Genomic DNA, 16528 nt, shown 5'->3' on the forward strand with positions numbered 1-16528 from the left:
CAGGTTCTGCCAAAGAGCAATTATGGTGTTGGCTTCCTGGTTGGTCAGGCTGAGGGCTGTGTGGTCCCGGAGATCCACCAGATATTCTGCCAGCTGGTCCACATGTTGATAACCCGGGATATTTTGGTAGTCAACAGCCTATTAAAAAACACAAACATGCAATACAATTATTACATCACATCTGTCTAATGCATAATTCCATAACTGATTGTATTTTCCTGTTTATCACCGTAAAGCACTGTATAGTACAAAGCAGAGAGAGCGCCATTCTTGACATTTTACAAAGCACCAAATAAATAAAGATGACTTGACTTGATGTGTATTTGCAGCTTACAAATGAATTTAGGCTGTACTTTTAAATGTAAAATATGTGGAAAGTCTGGATTTAAAGCACTGGATGTTAATTCATCATAATTATTCTAGTTAATTTGAAAGACATACAAAGGAGTAGTATTTACCGTCTCTTCTTCATCATCATCCTGACCAGCATCCTCTGGCTCTGAGGGGAGAGTTGAAACAGATGTTTCAGAGGGAACAGGTGTGACAGCAGTCCCTGAGGGTCCAGGTGATGAAGGAGACTGTGTGAGGACAAGTTTGGGGTCAGGGACCAGTGAAGGGGATGTGGAGCCCAGTACAGGTGTGGCACTGCTGGTGACCAGGGTGGAAGAACCCAGTGTCAGTGTGGAAGAGGGTGGTGACAGAACAGCCTCCGGATCTGCTATTGTGTGATCCTCGCTGATGTCACAGAAGCCCTCATCTTCATCTCGCTCCTCCACACTGAGGTCCTCAATGAGCTCTGCTGTCTGCTCAGAGTCAGGATTCATGTCCTGCAGTGCCTGACCAGTCTGCTGGAACAGATACTGCACTCCAATGAGCTCACCTGAAATAAAAACAATAAACAAACGGAAATTAAATAGAATGTTGTGTATCATATTTGATACATTAGGCTTTTGTAGTAGCTCATATAGTGTGAGAATATAGAGCTCATCATCAAGGAGAAAAAAAACAAAACAGTTTTATTAAGAGGCCAAACACGTTTAATTATGGGGGCAAAACATGAAATGAAATGCAATACAATGATGATTGAGAGAAAAGTCTGATGATCATTTTGATATTTACATGTAACATGATTTTCTAATCAAGTGAACCCAAGCTGCTTCAGTCTAGTAACTAGTCATTAAATATTACTAACAATATAAAAGTTATTCTTACAATTACTTTATAAAATCAGTAAGGGTTTTACAATGAAAAGAAACGTGAAGCACGAGCTGAAGGTGGACACTTTTACAATTATACTAAAAGACTATAATCAATCAGACGACAGAGGGCATGTTTCCTAAAAAATTTTGATCATGTTGATCATTTAGAGTCCTTTAGAAACTTGCATATCAATTATGATACAATCGACTCTATAGGGTTAAATCTGACATATAGACGGAGGTTACACAGAAATTGCAAGTTGATAAAATAAAAAATATATAAAACAATTCTCACAGGTGTAACATGCACGGGGACAAAACGTGGGGACCACTTTCCTGCCAAACAGCTTTTCATAATTGCCGTTTACACAGGTAACAAGTTCTCCTGTGTAGCTGCGCAAAGCTGATGGCTCCGATGACAGGGAAGCAGCCTCCCGGTCCTGGTTCCACCGGTGTAGACCCTCCAGCAGATAAATCTGAAAGTTCAGACTGTTTGCACTGGTCCCTGTAAATAGACACAACAGTGTTTAGGAGGTGTTAAAGGAACACACAAAAACACTTAATGCTCTTTCTTTACACCTGCACAGTGTGTGTGACAAAGACAATACCTGGGATGAAACGGTTCAGGTGTAAATGAAAGAGCTCGAGAGAAGTGGAGCCTCTGGCACATCTGTAGGTCTTCAGAAGCACACCTCCCTTGTTTAGGCTCCCTGTCTCTGTATAGAGCACAACACCAGGGGGGTCTTGAATGCATTTCACATGCTTCTTCTGGACATTCCAGATGTGCTCCATCCTTTCTCGGTCCAGGAGAGGAACACCCAGGGAGTCTTTGCCCTTGCTGCTCAGGAGCTCTGTAAGCAGCCGCTCAAGGAGAAGGATGGTAGTCTCCTCTCCACAGGTCCTCCTCCGGCAATGGAGTGCCAGCTCATTCCTGGTAAGATGCTTGTTGACATCTTCATCTGTCAGCGCAGGCCAACCCTGGGATATCAACAGCTCTCTCTTTGCTTTACGAAGCATAGAAACATCAGCCGCATCCCACTCAAAAATGCACGCTGACAGCCGTGACATGAAGATGGGATACAGCTGATGGGCATCAGTTGTACACCCCATGGCAATCCTGCGCATAAAATGCCAGATGTCCAAGCGAATCATGAGATCAGGCCACCCTCTGAATCTGGTTTTCAGCTTGGTCTCACCCACATCAGTGCAGCAGCCACAGTCCATGTACAAAACAGCAGGTGGATCCACACTAGCCTGCTGGTACCTTTTCACCAGACCATCGACCATCATGTCCAGTCCTGCTCCTTCCTGTGCTGTCAGCACACTCATGAGCACCTGACCAAACTCATTGCCAACAGAGGTAAGCCAGAGTCCCGTTCCCCTTGCCGTCCCAGCCAGCTTCTTAGTGATCTGCAGTAGATGACAGGAAGCATGCAATGCAATGAAACATCACACCATGTAGAATATGATACTCATGCTCTGATAATGATATAACAGTAAACACCATAAATTAACAAAAATCCCCTGCTAACCTTTTTAGTGGAATCCATCTTCAAGACTGAACCATACGTAGATGTTATCCTTGCATGGATTTCATCCAGCCTTGTCAGGATGTCTTGGCTGTACACGGTGAGCAGCCACTTGCAGCTTGGGACCACTGTAGGCTCTGGGGGTTCCTGGAATTGTATTTGCAACACCCCGGGTCGTTTGAGGAAGTCCACACATTGGGTGGTGTACCGGGCCATACGCTGGAGCCACTCCTCACTGTGGTTCTCACGCAGCTGTTTGATGACACGGGACTGTTGCCTAGGCCACGCTCACGCAGGAGCCGAATGACTCTCATATCACAGGCATACCTTAGGAAAAGCTAAATCCACACATTCATATATTTTACACAATTGATTTGTAAAGTATTTGCAAACATATGTGATGATGGGCTATCAACTGGATGTGGAATTAAAGTGCCCTTACTTCCGCGTGAGGATGACCCGAAATTCAGAGCGATTGCCCAGATCCAGCTGTTGCAGGACAGTCTGACTCCAGGACACATGCGAGGCTTTACACTTGGTACAGATGAGGGTTTCTGTGACCATGTTGTACATCCTATCGATGTCCAGAACCTGCCGTGCCCTTTTGTGCAGACCGCCTCCAGTCAGCTGATGCTGCCCGCAGGCAGAATTGGGACAGAGAGCCTTGATCTTCCAAAGCTTGTACAGCATCCACAGCAACAGAGCATGACAAAAAATCTGTCTGGAGCTGGAGCCTGGTTGTAAATAAGTGCTGGCTGTGGTGGGTAATACCAGAGCTGTAGGTTGTCTCGAAGCTCTGGTTTTCCCTTGGGCCCCATTTTAAAAAGCCTGCTGGCAATCCACCTGTGATCCTCTGGTGGCAAAGTGTCCGACCACAAACGATGCAGTCGAACTAGAGATGCATCTTGCAGTAATGCCCCCGAAGGAGTAGTCTGTGAATGAAAAAGACAAAACATTTAGTCTAGCAGGTCATTTATTTAATTACCGCTTTATCTATCCAAGGCTACCCTCATATAAAATAGAAAATATTGGATGTCAAATACGTACTTAAGGTTATAGAATAAAATGTATACATTTGTTCCAATAGTTTTCAGAATTGTGTCAGCTGCTAGCACTAATTTGTGTGACTCTACTGAGTTGTGACAGTTAATATGCAAATTCAATTATTCTAGACCAATAAAATTTGAAATTACTTACCGAGACAACATGCAATGAAATATAATATATGTTGCATATATAACAAGAGAAAGAAACAGTCATAACTGTCCAATAGGAAGTCTGTGAATGAAAAAGACAAAACATTTAGTCTAGCAGGTCATTTATTTAATTACCGCTTTATCTATCCAAGACTACCCTCATATAAAATAGAAAATATTGGATGTCAAAAATGTACTTAAGGTTATAGAATAAAATGTATACATTTGTTCCAATAGTTTTCAGAATTGTGTCAGCTGCTAGCACTAATTTGTGTGACTACTGAGTTGTGACAGTTAATATGCAAATTCAATTATTTTGGACCAATAAAATTTGAAATTACTTACCGAGACAACATGCAATGAAATATAATATATGTTGCATATATAACAAGAGAAAGAAACAGTCATAACTGTCCAATAATTTTAACTAATCCTAGATGGAATTATACAATACTGTTTAAAGGTCTATGTTCAGTAAGATTCTTTTTGTTTTTGAAATATGATTAAAATACAGTCAAAAACAGTAATAGTGGGAAATAATATTGCAATTTAGGATCGCCGCTTATTTGAATCTGTTTTCAAAAGTATTTACAGTTTTTTTCAATCGCTAACAAGCGCTTACCCATACTTCAGATACTTTTTCCTAAACTCTTAACACAGACTCACACCAACAAAACACAATTGGCCAAATGGATAATTTTCTTCTCAAGAACACATTTTGTTACAGATTTTTATGATTGTTTACACACTAAAATAAAAATTTCCACACAATTTGCAAAATTCTACTCCAATGAGCAAAACCCCTCCGCAGATTTGCACAACATTACACACAATGTCTGCCTTACCCTTATAGCAAAACATTACACACGGTGATTTGTAAAACTCTACACACATTTTCACACCTTAGACACAGATAAGGATTGTGAGGTTACTTCCTTGTCATTACAAAGCCCCGGATTGCCATTGACCACACTAATGAATGAATTGGATATGCACATCCATCAGGCGTGGAAGCACACATGTGCTAATTTGAAAACGCATCACTCAGGAGTGCTATAAAAGGCAGCAGGTGAGTTCACCTGTCTTCAACAAAAATGGAAGGAGCTAGAAGAAGAAGGAGAAGAAGAAGAAGAGTGAGAATAAGAGGGGGGGCTCAAAGAGGAGATGAAGGAGGTAGAGGAAGAGGAGAAGGAGGTAGAGGAAGAGGTGAAGGAGGTAGATGAAGAGGAGAAGGAGGTAGAGGAAGAGGAGAAGGAGGTAGAGGAAGAGGTGAAGGAGGTAGAGGGACCATGGACTGACACCGATGGAAGCTGGACAAAGAGTTCAACCAAATCTCTGGTTGATACTGTAACTGAATAGTTACAGTATTCTTGTTGCTTTTACAGCAGTTTTTCTTCAGAGTCAAACTGTATGTACTTCATGCAGTAATTTTAATTTGTCTACAGATTTTATTTTTTTCATTGATTTCATTGTTGGTTGATTACTGTAACTGATTATGGTAAGAAATACTGTAAATAAATACTTGAAATATGAGTCTGCAGAAATCAGTGTTGTGCAGTGCTTGGTAAGTTTATAGTAGGCCTATTTGTGTACATTCTCCCTATATCTCAAACCAATCATGAAGAATGTTGTTTGTGTGTCACAATTTTTTTTTTCATCTAAATTATCCCTTACATAACAATGTCTGGCCAAAAATCTAGCACATGCTATTTCCTAAAAATAGTATTTTTACAGATGTGTTTTTTATTTATCACAACAGTGTGAAACTGGTTACAATAGTGTCTGATCATTGAGGACTGTGTTGGTTAAATGAAAACTAATAGCATTTTCACAAATATGTGTATATCTTTTGACTGAAGTGTGTATGTTTTTACAGAAGTGTGTCATTTTCCAAACAATCTAGGAATTATGCCAATTGAGTGTGGTGTTTGGATAATTGTGATTACATTTTGAAAAAAAGAACCCGGTTTTCAAAATTGCGTGTAAACAATTGAAAAAAACTGTAAATATATACTAACTCTTCATTTCAAAATAGAACACATCTCTGCACACACTAACTTTACCAAAACACTGGAAATCTGACTCAGAATGAAATTATTCTGTCAAAGAATAACACTTGTTTTCACTTCACAAGGTACATGCAGTCAATCAAAGTACAACAGGTTTCAAAATACTGGCTATTGTATTACAAAAACTTCATAGACTTTTGTGTTTCAGTTTTACAGGTATTTGCATACAAAACATGCAATCCACCATTTCTACACTAAATTTATTGGTTGGGAACTGTATGTCCACATGTACAGTATTCCAGTAAAAAGCAAATCAGTTTTTTTTCCCTTTACTGTTTACCAGCCTCTCTTAGTGAAAGACCGTGGTTGATTACATGGTCAATGATAGTGGCACGAATTTCATCACTGACTACTGTTCTTGCAGCCCTTGGAATGCCACCACCACACATTCTTACACCTCTACCTTGCCCTCTCCTTAGGCCTGCTCTTCTCCCTGCACATCTCACTGCACATCTCACTGCATCTCTGACTGCACCTCTCACTGCACATCTCACTGCATCTCTCACTGCACCTCTCACTGCTCCTCTCACTGCACATCTCACTGCACATCTCATTGCCCCTCTCACTGCACATCTCACTGCATCTCTGACTGCACCTCTCACTGCACATCTCACTGCATCTCTCACTGCACATCTCACTGCACATCTCACTGCCCCTCTCACTGCACCTCTCACTGCACCTCTCACTGCACATCTCACTGCACATCTCACTGCCCCTCTCACTGCACCTCTCACTGCACCTCTCACTGCACATCTCACTGCACATCTCACTGCCCCTCTCACTGCACCTCTCACTGCACATCTCACTGCATCTCTCACTGCACATCTCACTGCACATCTCACTGCCCCTCTCACTGCACCTCTCACTGCACCTCTCACTGCATATCTCACTGCACCTCTCACTGCATCTGTCACTGCACATCTCACTGCACCTCTCACTGCACATCTCACTGCACATCTCACTGCACCTCTCACTGCACCTCTCACTGCACATCTCACTGCACCTCTCACTGCACCTCTCACTGCATCTCTCACTGCACCTCTCACTGGGCCTGCTCTTCTCCCTGGGCCCCTTGCTCTTACTCTTCCTCGTCCAGACATTACAGTGTTTGTCTTTTTCTGTTTCCAAAAACATCACTCCTCAAAGTCCTCCTTTTACTGTATAAGTGTCAATGTAACAGAAAAAAATAACCCCTGCCACTGAGTCTAAGCCAGACTGGAATCAGCTATGGTTGGCCCAATTTACCCAACATAAATCAGGTGTGTGTCAATTATTCAATTGTTTGTTTATTATCAGCTGAGATATATTGTTTTTGAACTGATATCATTGAAGAAGCCGAGGTTTTTATACTGTATCTAAGGTTTGGAATATTGTTTTTGCTATTGTGGGGTGGTGTGTGTTAACATTTGTAAATACTACAAAAACAATCCATAATTTTGTTGGGAGGTATAGCTTGTCTGTTACGAAAATGTAAGCATTGTGGAAATGTGTTCACTGACTGCATATTGTGTGAAAACTGTATAGTATTGCTCTTAATTCATTATGATAAGATTTCCTGCATACAAAATATATTTCTAAAAAGTGCACAGATGTGGAATGTGTCTTAGAATGCAATGTGGATTATGCCAGTACTTACAGAGACAGTGGTGCTTGGTGTAGGGGCACTGGACACTGCTGCGCTGGGTTGGTCAACAGCCTGAGATGGTCTCCTAGCCACACTCAGTTTTGGCTTTGCAGCAGCAATGTGGGACCCACCAAATCTTGGCTTGGTAAACTAAAAAAGGGCAAAACAATTTCAATGAAAAGACAAATTGAATTGTAACAGCACATTGGCCAAAAATATAATAACATGTAAAATGAGAAAATATCTATTGATCCTATCATTCATTATATAACTAAAGGACCTGCTTTCTTTCTTTAACTTATTTTTTTGTCTGTGTATTACCACACTCTACTACTTATACAGATTGAAATAAGCACAGTTAGAATAGAAAAATGTTTGGGAAGGTATTGCTAGAATGTGAGTATATAGTAAATTAACAAGTACCTTTTAAAAATGACTTAAAATCAAAAATAGTTTGCACATAGTTTGTAAGAGAAAGCGTTTATTAACAGTAATGAAGGTTACACTTGAAATGGCAACAAAGCAGATTCATGATGACTTAATTAATAATACTTGTATAATTAATTGTGCATAAGTGGAATGTTACCTGAGAAATACAGAATGAAAGAGGTAGCTTCAGTAGCCAGTTGGAAAAATCAAGAGAGATACCATGAAGGACGTGAGTGTCCTTTAACCCATAATGGAAAAGCCCAATTAGAGAGGAAGAGGAGAATGCAAGAGCAGAGCCCAGAGAAGAAAGAGAGATCACATAGGTTACATTGTTCTTTCACCATTTTACTTGATCTAAACCAACCTGAGACAGTGAAACTGACCAATAAGCAGACTACAGCCGCCCCTGTACAAGGTGTGACAGCTGGCAGGTAGGTGTAAAAACATACCAGCCATTTCCACTGAACTTAAACCTTTATACTAAACGTATATTAAAACTGCAATTATATAAAAAAAAATGTTATTACCTTTGACAAACTTGGTATAATTTTAGAAGTAGGCTGGGGTGGGAGCTGACGCTGACTCTGCGCCATGACCTCCTGTGCTGGTCCAGTAGCGGCAGACTGTTGTTCAACAACCCTTGGTGCTTGTCCAATAGAGGCTGTGGCCTGCTTAAGACAACCACAAAAATACATAGGCTACAATAATTGTTGAACGAGAAGAATTTGTTCAGTAAATTATATATATATAAAAAAAATACAAGTTACATCTTTACATTGTTACCTTTTGAGTGTGAAAAACACATATGCACTTTGGGACCGCTCCAAGCAAGGTTGTCTGGCCGCGAGACTGCATCGGACATCTTTCAATCTGTAAACATTATCACACATATAATATAGAATACATGCATTTCTAACTTATCAGTATGAATGCCACATTAATTTATTGTAGTGTGTCATTTATTTTTATTCATGTTCTTTGAAGAGGAGATACAAACTGTAAAATTAGAGATAAAGAGTGAGTAAAGTTTGTATCCTCCTTTAAAAGAACAAGAGAGGAACATTTCACACCTTCAAAAAAACATCCATTCACTCAACATCCCCACCCCCACTGCCTCAAATCTCTGAATCTCCCAGTGCAAAAAAACGTTTTTTTTTTACATAAATAAACATAAATCTCAAATACCTGCAACATTATCTACATACATATCTATAAATAATGATGACATAGAATTAAATGATTAGGATTACAATTATTACGTCATGCAAAGGTGACAAAAGCACACTCACCCTTTGGTACACGTCATGCCACTTTTTCTGTCGAGGAGCTGGCCTGTTACCCTCATTTGATGGCCAAACTCCTGTGCTTGCAAACTTTTTTAGCCTTGCAATCCAGTCAGTATCTGACATGGCTTTATGGGATTTTTTGCCAGACATTTTTTTGTTGGGGGGCTAACGGTTAGGTTATATCGTTTTGAACAAAACTACTATAATACAAATTATTTCTTTAAAAAAAGCACACACGATATTTACAATTATAATATAGTATACAATTATATACAAATATAAAATTACATTGTCCGAAAATACAGTTAAAGTTACCGAAAAATAAGTTTCGCAGTCCTCCGTTAAAATGATGCTACCTGACCTCCGTGACAGTGATGCTCGACGTCTGAACGTTTTGACCTCTGACACGCCCCTCAGGATATGTCATTACTTCGTACACCTTCGGCTCAGTTCGGCAACTTGATTGACACTTGGCTAGCTTCCTGACTCCTCCTCCTAGCGGTGCTAAGCGTAAACGTGCCATCGACATTTCCTTGTACTCTGATTGGTCAAATGATGAAAATGATAAGGAAAAAGTCAAGAATGGCGCTCTCTGATTGGCTGCAGATGTTATAATGTCGAGAATGGCGCTCTCTAATTGGCTGCAAATGTTACAGCGCGTCGACGTGATTGGCTGTGGCGTTCAACATTGTTCAACATTATCCCCATTTTGACGGACTATCCTTCGGCACCTGGCGTTCAGGTCGCAGTCTCCCCTGGAGGCGTTGGTTCGAATCCCACTTCTGACAAACCTAACCTTTGGCTGCGGGCTCAAGCTAGAGTCTTTAACCCTCTGGCAAGTTTATCCAGAAATGCAGTAATTTTGACAAAGCACTGTAATTCAGTTCATGCTAGAATTAACCAAACATTAAAGTAACACTGACCTGCAGTACATGACCTTTGTAGTAACACTTTAGTGCAATGTATGGGATTCTATGGCACTTGGAATTTCAAGTCATGACATTTCAGAAAAAAATGGACAAGTTGATTGAATCGTATTCAACTGAATTTCACGAAATAACATGTTGTGACGTTTACCGGAAGAAGATGCAGTAGAATTTCATGGCAAGGATTCTTGGAAATTTTTTGGAATGAAATGTCATGGGTTTGGGGGCATGAGGTGGAGTGTCATGACACAAGATTCAAGAAAAGTCATGTAAAACATTACATTAGCATTAACAAGACATGCCATTAGAATGAAAGAATGATATCAGCCTTAACAAAACATTGTAACAACACCAACACATATGACATGAATATGAGAGTAATACAATTACTGCATTTGTTCAACATTAGTCTTAAAAAAACACTGGATTTCAATTACAGTGCATATGAAGAAATGGACAAAGGCATAAAAGGGAATACAGAAAGCAGCTCATTTATTTACACGGTCCCGTGTATCAAAACGCACCATTCTGCCCCGTGTGAGGCTCGAACTCACGACCTTCAGATTATGAGACTGACGCGCTGCCTAACTGCGCCAACGAGGCACGTGCTGAGACACGGGTGAGCGGTGAAGCCCTAGATTCTAGATCATCTGCCATTCTGTGTAGGTGCAAAAATGCTGCTCACCACTGGCTGTCATGTCAGGATGCCTGAGCGGTCTAAGGCGCTGCGTTCAGGTCGCAGTCTCCCCTTGAGGCGTGGATTCTAATCCCACTTCTGACAAACCTAACCTTTGGCTGCGGGCTCAAGCTAGAGTCTTTAACCCTCTGGCAAGTTTATCCAGAAATGCAGTAATGTTGACAAAGCACTGCAATTCAGTTCATTTAGAATTAACCAAACATTAAAATAACACTGACCTGCAGTACATGACCTTTAAAGTAACACTTTAGTGCAATGTATGGGATTCTATGGCACTTGGAATTTCAAGTCATGACATTTCAGAAAAAATGGACATGTTGATTGAATCGGATTCAACTGAATTTCACGAAATAACATGTTGTGATGTTTACCGGAAGAAGATGTAGTAGAATTTCATGGCAAGGATTCTTGGAAATTTCTTGGAATGAAATGTCATGGGTTTGGGGGCATGGGGTGGAGTGTCATGACACAAAATTCAAGGAATGTCATGTAAAACATTACATTACATTAGCATTAAAAAGACATTCCATTAGAATGAAAGAATGATTTAAGCCTTAACAAAACATTGTAACAACTGTCTAGTAAACAGGAGATCATGGATTCGAATCCCAGCAGTGCCTATGCCACAGGATGTGGGCACCGCTCACTTAATCTTTTACATATGTAAATCTTTGCATGCTGAACAGTGTGCATCTGCACAAAATGTGGAAATCTAAGAAGTGATGTGCATGCAATAGCGTCTTAAAGCTTGTCTTTTGTGGCTCTGTGGCGCAATGGATAGCGCATTGGACTTCTAGATTGTGAATAGAGGTATTCAAAGGTTGTGGGTTCGAGTCCCACCAGAGTCGTGCATACCCTCTTTTGCTCAGATGTCTTTGTGTTGGACAAGCATATGCTTAAAACTTGAATCCACAAACTACTTCAGAAGCATACCCTTCACGTTCTGCTTATTTCCCTTATTGGACACACCCAACTCAGATCACAGAGTACTCTACTAATTAACTTAAGTCACCTATTTAAATAAGAATAGGTTGAAATCCACTGGCCTAGGCCAAAATCTGCAACAACCTACTGTAAAAAAAAAAAACACGCTTTCCATTTCTCCAAGCTGAAACAGCATTTAGATGTATCGTAACTAGAGGTTCCCGAAACATTTGAGACACGAGTACTGAGAGTTTCGATCCAGAAATAAATGGCTTGAGATATTCCCTTGTCCCTTGAAGGAATACAAGTTTATTAAAAGGTTTAATCTAACTTCTAATACTATCATATATAAACTGAGAAAGTTCTGTTTGTTGAAGTTAGCATTTCAGGTTAGGATGGTAAATGATATCAGCTGTGAAACAGTTTCCAGCAAGAGAATCTGGCAAATCCTGTTTTCTCCATTGTAAGTTAAATGAGTCTGATCACTGAGACTTTCTTTAATGGCTCTGGGATGGCTCTTGGAACCAGAGTTCCTGGCCACTATCAGCATTTGAATAGTTATCCTGATTCCATTGGATTGGTAATGCCCTCAGAGTAGGGTGTGTTAGTACTACATTTGCATGCTTTGTTTGAATTTGTCTCCACCTCCAGAAGTCCCTCCTCTTAAAATGCCTATAATATACCATGTAAAGTTACTTTAATTTAGACGATGTTGGAATGACTGCAGCTACCGACAAGCAATAAAGAACTTCTGCTTGGAAAACTTCCACCGTCTCCTGGTCTGAGCTTCTAACTTTTCTACAAAGAAAAAGTTCAAAACACCCTTATCCCTCAACAGAAGCCTGCACACCTTTCAGGTTTTGGAAATAATCCTGTAACTTCAAAGGGACCTATTCATGATGTAATCAGCTATTCTCCTGACATGCTACCTCTTTTAGACTTTGTATACAAAAGCATCGAACCAGCGACAGTAACTGGCGCTGTTGCTTAGTTGGTCAAAGCGCCTGTCTAGTAAACAGGAGATCATGGATTCGAATCCCAGCAGTGCCTATGCCACAGGATGTGGGCCCCGCTCACTTAATCTTTTACATATGTAAATCTTTGCATGCTGAACAGTGTGCATCTGCACAAAATGAGGAAATCTAAGAAGTGATGTGCATCCAATAGCGTCTTAAAGCTTGTCTTTTGTGGCTCTGTGGCGCAATGGATAGCGCATTGGACTTCTAGATTGTGAATGGAGGTATTCAAAGGTTGTGGGTTCGAGTCCCACCAGAGTCGTGCATATCCTCTATTGCTCAGATGTCTTTGTGTTGGACAGGCATATGCTTAAAACTTGAATCCACAAACTACTTCAGAAGCATACCCTTCACGTTCTGCTTATTTCCCTTATTGGACACACCCAACTCGGATCACAGAGTACTCTACTAATTAACTTAAGTCACCTATTTAAATAAGAATAGGTTGAAATCCACTGGCCTAGGCCAAAATCTGCAACAACCTATTGTTGGCCACCTACCTAGAAAAAAAGAAGAAAAAAAACACGCTTTCCATTTCTCCAAGCTGAAACAGCATTTAGATGTATCGTAACTGGAGGTTCCCGAAACATTTGAGACACGAGTACTGAGAGTTTCGATCCAGAAATAAATGGCTTGAGATATTCCCTTGTCCCTCAACAGAAGCCTGCACACCTTTCAGGTTTTGGAAATAATCCTGTAACTTCAAAGGGACCTATTCATGATGTAATCAGCTATTCTCCTGACATGCTACCTCTTTTAGACTTTGTATACAAAAGCATCGAACCAGTGACAGTAACTGGCGCTGTGGCTTAGTTGGTTAAAGCGCCTGTCTAGTAAACAGGAGATCCTGGGTTCCAATCCCAGCAGTGTCTTATCTGTGGCTTCTAACAGTAGTCATTCAATCATCTCTGATGTGAAAGACAATCTGGACTTCTCGGTTGCAAATGAAGGTTTTAAAAAGTGTGCCGTTTTTTGGATCCCACCAGAGTCACGAATGGTGTCCCTTTGCACAGACGTCTTTACCAGACTGACATTTGCTTAAAGCTGGGGTTTTCCAACTTTTTCAGAATCCTACGCAGCACATTTTTCTTCTTTTCCTTATTGAGCACACCCAAGTCAGATCGTCCAGTACGTTACTTATCAATCAATTATTTGATTCACCTGTATTAAATGAGAGAGATAATAAAAAATATATATATATGTGGTGCAGATGCGCTTCAAGAATGGTTTGCAAGCTCCTGGCTTAGGCCTGAAATCTGCTACTACCGATTGATATGGTCAAGCCTATGGATATTTGTACAAACAAAGTCTTTACATATATGAAGAATAATACATGGATATCTTTCTGGATTTTGCCCTTTCATATCAGAAGAAGGCTCAGGAAACATTTTAGGCATTACTATCGAGAGTGTAGAGCCAAAATTAAATGAGTTCAGACATTCCCTTGAGGCGTGAAAGGCCCTCGTGTTTTGGAAACAATCCTCTTACCTCTAAGGGACCTCGTTCATGACGTGATCAGCTGTTTTCCTGATGTGGTACCTCTTTTAGACTTGTTTTACCAACAAATCTCACAGTACCTGGCGCTGTGGCTTAGCTGGTCAAAGCGCCTGTCTTGTAAACAGGAGATCCTGGGTTCAAATCCCAGCAGTGCCTTTGGCACAGGATATGGGAGTGCTTAACCTTTTCACATATGAAAGTCTTTGCATGACGAACTGTGTTTACCTGCACAAAACTGGAAAAACTAAGAAGTGCTGCGCATGCAACACTTCCCTGAAGTGTGTCATTTTATGGTACAATGGATAGAACTTTGGACTTCTAGGATGCGAATGGAGAAATTCCCTGGTTGTGAGTCCCACCAGAATAGTCAGTGGCCTCTTTTGCTCTGATGTCTCTGTGAGTCAGACATATGTTTAAAACTGGGGTCCACAAACTACTTCAGAAGCCTACCCTTCACATTCTGCTCATCTCCCTTATTGGACACACCCACGTCAGATCATTGAGTACTCTACTAAGTAGCTCAATTAACTCTGTTGAAATAAGGAAGATAACAAAAATGTATAGCGTCTGGGAGGTTTCCAGAATGGTTTGAAAACCACTGGCTTAGGCCAGAATCTGCTACTTCCTATTGTTGAGATCCAGCCTCTGGATGTATTCAAAACAGTCTTTACAAATATGAATATATAATTCATGAAAATCTTTCTGGATTTTGTCTTTCAGATCAGCTGAAAGCATAGCAGAGATTGCTTTCCATTTCTCCCAGCTGAGACAGAATTTAGATGTATTGTAACTGGAGGTTCCAAAAACATTTCAGACACAAGTATTGAGAGTTTCAGATATTCCCTCTTTCTTCAACAGAGCCCTGCATGCCCCTCGGGTTTTGGAAATAATCCCCTAACCTCTTTCATGATGTAATCAGCTATTTTCCTGACCTGCTACCTCTTTTAGACTTTTTATGGCAACACATTGTAGAGAGTTCAGCAAGTGGCGCTGTGGCTTAGTTGGTCAAAGCGCCTGTCTTGTAAACAGGAGATTCTGGGTTCGAATCCCAGCAGTGCCTATGCCACAGGATGTGGGCACCACTCACTTAATCTTTTACATATGTAAATCTTTGCATGCTGAACAGTGTGCATCTGCACAAAATGAGGAAATCTAAGAAGTGATGTGGATGCTATAGCGTCTTAAAGTTCGTCTTTTGTGGCTCTGTGGCGCAATGGATAGCGCATTGGACTTCTAGATTGTGAATGGAGATATTCAAAGGTTGTGGGTTTGAGTCCCACCAGAGTCGTGCATACCCTCTATTGCTCAGATGTTTTGGAAACAATCCTCTTACCTCTAAGGGACCTCGTTCATGACGTGATCAGCTGTTTTCCTGATGTGGTACCTCTTTTAGACTTGTTTTACCAACAAAATTCACGGTATCTGGCTCTGTGGCTTAGCTGGTCAAAGCGCCTGTCTTGTAAACAGGAGATCCTGGGTTCAAATCCCAGCAGTGCCTTTGGCACAGGATATGGGAGTGCTTAACCTTTTCACATATGAAAGTCTTTGCATGACGAACTGTGTTTACCTGCACAAAACTGGAAAAACTAAGAAGTGCTGTGCATGCAACACTTCCCTGAAGTGTGTCATTTTATGGTACAATGGATAGAACTTTGGACTTCTAGGATGCGAATGGAGAAATTCCCTGGTTGTGAGTCCCACCAGAATAGTCAGTGGCCTCTTTTGCTCTGATGTCTCTGTGAGTCAGACATATGCTTAAAACTTGAATCCACAAACTACTTCAGAAGCATACCCTTCACGTTCTGCTTATTTCCCTTATTGGACACACCCAACTCAGATCACAGAGTACTCTACTAATTAACTTAAGTCACCTATTTAAATAAGAATAGGTTGAAATCCACTGGCCTAGGCCAAAAGCTGCAACAACCTATTGTTGGCCACCTACCTAGAAAAAAAGAAGAAAAAAAAACACGCTTTCCATTTCTCCAAGCTGAAACAGCATTTAGATGTATCGTAACTGGAGGTTCCCGAAACATTTGAGACACGAGTACTGAGAGTTTCGATCCAGAAATAAATGGCTTGAGATATTCCCTTGTCCCTCAACAGAAGCCTGCACACCTTTCAGGTTTTGGAAAT

General features: G+C 40.7%; 9 non-coding genes across 9 annotated transcripts; 8 read left to right on the forward strand and 1 right to left on the reverse strand.

The window, feature by feature from the left end:
* Positions 1 to 10787: 10787 nt before the first annotated feature.
* On the reverse strand, positions 10788 to 10861 carry trnam-cau (transfer RNA methionine (anticodon CAU)). Its single transcript has one exon. It is a non-coding gene; the product is annotated as a tRNA-Met (tRNA).
* Positions 10862 to 11714: 853 nt separating this feature from the next.
* On the forward strand, positions 11715 to 11803 carry trnar-ucu (transfer RNA arginine (anticodon UCU)). Its single transcript is given in 2 exon segments — positions 11715 to 11751; positions 11768 to 11803. It is a non-coding gene; the product is annotated as a tRNA-Arg (tRNA).
* A 1052-nt stretch (positions 11804 to 12855) lies between these two features.
* On the forward strand, positions 12856 to 12929 carry trnat-agu (transfer RNA threonine (anticodon AGU)). Its single transcript has one exon. It is a non-coding gene; the product is annotated as a tRNA-Thr (tRNA).
* Positions 12930 to 13068: 139 nt separating this feature from the next.
* On the forward strand, positions 13069 to 13157 carry trnar-ucu (transfer RNA arginine (anticodon UCU)). Its single transcript is given in 2 exon segments — positions 13069 to 13105; positions 13122 to 13157. It is a non-coding gene; the product is annotated as a tRNA-Arg (tRNA).
* Positions 13158 to 13693: 536 nt separating this feature from the next.
* Positions 13694 to 13767, forward strand: trnat-agu (transfer RNA threonine (anticodon AGU)). The gene has a single exon. It is a non-coding gene; the product is annotated as a tRNA-Thr (tRNA).
* Positions 13768 to 14474: 707 nt separating this feature from the next.
* Positions 14475 to 14548, forward strand: trnat-ugu (transfer RNA threonine (anticodon UGU)). The gene has a single exon. It is a non-coding gene; the product is annotated as a tRNA-Thr (tRNA).
* Positions 14549 to 15378: 830 nt separating this feature from the next.
* trnat-ugu (transfer RNA threonine (anticodon UGU)) lies at positions 15379 to 15452 on the forward strand. The gene has a single exon. It is a non-coding gene; the product is annotated as a tRNA-Thr (tRNA).
* A 139-nt stretch (positions 15453 to 15591) lies between these two features.
* Positions 15592 to 15680, forward strand: trnar-ucu (transfer RNA arginine (anticodon UCU)). The gene is given in 2 exon segments: positions 15592 to 15628; positions 15645 to 15680. It is a non-coding gene; the product is annotated as a tRNA-Arg (tRNA).
* A 136-nt stretch (positions 15681 to 15816) lies between these two features.
* trnat-ugu (transfer RNA threonine (anticodon UGU)) lies at positions 15817 to 15890 on the forward strand. Its single transcript has one exon. It is a non-coding gene; the product is annotated as a tRNA-Thr (tRNA).
* The last annotated feature ends 638 nt before the right edge of the window (positions 15891 to 16528 follow it).

This window comes from Siphateles boraxobius, unplaced genomic scaffold (assembly GCF_051911475.1).
Source record: "Siphateles boraxobius isolate OS27281-9 unplaced genomic scaffold, OSU_SipBor_1 23, whole genome shotgun sequence".
Classification (NCBI taxonomy): domain Eukaryota; kingdom Metazoa; phylum Chordata; class Actinopteri; order Cypriniformes; family Leuciscidae; genus Siphateles; species Siphateles boraxobius.